Raw genomic sequence first — 2,096 nt, 5'->3', positions numbered from 1 at the left:
TCTGAACAGTGTGTGGGTTTTATTGTATACTGAAGATATAACCGACATTTTCAGCAGACCAGTCTGGTTGAAGATTTATGCTCTGGTATGTAAGCATGAACCAAGCAGGTTCATTGGTTTCTATGAACATTTAAATCTGGATGTGTTGCATGAAACTATGGAAGATATTGGTTACACGATTTAAAACCAACAAAATTTGAACAGCAGTTGTTGTCAGTATTCTATGTGAAATTGATGTAAGCAACGGATGTTGTCCTGACATTAAATTTTGGTACCCAGGACCAAAATTGGGTGGTTTTTGTTAGTTTGTTGACTGGTGAGAGTTTATTATTGCTCTAAATAACTGAAAATTAAGCAGATCAGAGAGTTGAGGTTTGGTGTGAAGGTTGTGTTCAATGTGACATAATCAGGTGTTTTCATTTTGTTCAGTTAAAACTGGCTTTTCATCTAGAAACAGTTGCTGTTCAGTAAAATGTTGTGAAAATGAGGACAAACCATGTTTAGCTTTAGTGGAGCTTCATTTCTTTTGTGGGATCTTGTTGCAAAAACTTGACCCAAAGGTAAAGTTCGACTTTCAGGCAGATTTTGTTACTGTTAGATGAGCTGGGCTATCTGTGTGCGAAGCGAAGCTGAAAGTCTACTGGCTCAAGCCTCACATGTAGCATATACAGACAACCCTAACCCTGTGAAGGTTGTGTCATTGTTTACATCTAACTCTTGCTAAGACAGCATACATTTTTTCTCAAAATGTAGAACTATTCATTTAACTGTGGATTCTCTGGTGCGACGTCTGACTGAATTTAGCAAAAAAAAAAAAAAACAACAAAAAACAAACTTGTATCACAGGTGTTGTAAAATCACTGCAATAAATGCTTTTGAAAATAAACATAAAATGTAAACACTGGTAATCTTTTCTCTGACATTCTTTCCATGACTTTTTGAGTCATTGTTTGAATGTTTGCGTAGTTTTAGTCACCTCATGTCCTGGTCTTTGTTGTGCATCCAACAGTGTGATCTGTTCTGGTTCACGTCCACCACAACATAACAGCTTCTCCATCTTGTCATATCTGGATAAATGGTTCATTGCTTTGGCTGACAGTAACGGGTGGGGCAGTCTGGCTGCTGTGAGTCCCAGCTGTCGCCTCGCCCTGCACCCCACCCACCCAACACTCTGAGGGAGGGTGGGGCCGCTTCATTCAGAGGCACAAAAAGAAGAGAAGCAAGACAAGAAGTGATAAATGTGACATGTAATATCAGAGTAGAGGAGCTCTTTGGGATATTGAGATTTTAAAATTTTTAATAATTAGCATCAATTTAATTTATAGTACCACCCACTCTTGACAAAAACCAAAGTACTTGCAATAAATACTAACACTAACACTCATGCTGAATAGAAACAAAAAATATAAATAAGATAAAGAGACAAAGAAACAAACTGAAAAAATGTTATATATCATTGTTAGGTTAAATCAGGAAACTCCTGCCTTTCCTCTTAAGAAACTCTACTAAGAGGTCCCATATTTTCTTGATTTTTCTGCAGTGTATATTTGATTTTTCCTAATGCAACAATCATTGATGCTTTATCTTTACCTCTCCAGTTCAGAGCTGTCAGCCTCTTCACCTACAAATTACACACATTAATAAATACATACAGGCAGTGTTGAGACTCAGATCCTGAGGTTATAAATGTCTAATAACGGCACCAGTTTCTGACAAGACAACATTTATAAAGGACTTATTAGCTGTAATAAATGTCTTTATTACTGGTTAATAAACCACTTACTGATGCTTTATAGATCAGGTGTAAGCTGTTAATAAGAACAAACTTTTTTCCACAACATGGTAACCCCAAAGTTGTTCTCATTGACAGCTTATAACTATATCTGTAAAAGATTAGTAATAATGTATTAACCACTAATAAAAACATTAATTACATACTTATAAACGGATGAGTTTGTATAGTTCACACTCAGACCTCAGATCCAGATCCATACAAATATATCTGCAATAATAAATGAGCTCTACACAATAGTGACAGGAACAGTAACATCCACAGACACACCCTGAACAAACATTTAGCTTCATCAAATATTTAA

The sequence above is a fragment of the Trachinotus anak genome, unplaced genomic scaffold (genome assembly GCF_046630095.1).
Source record: "Trachinotus anak isolate AG129_WGS33_773 ecotype Australia unplaced genomic scaffold, CSIRO_AGI_Tana_v1 ptg000023l, whole genome shotgun sequence".
Classification (NCBI taxonomy): Eukaryota; Metazoa; Chordata; class Actinopteri; order Carangiformes; family Carangidae; genus Trachinotus; species Trachinotus anak.
Note: the sequence above shows the minus strand (reverse complement) of the source record.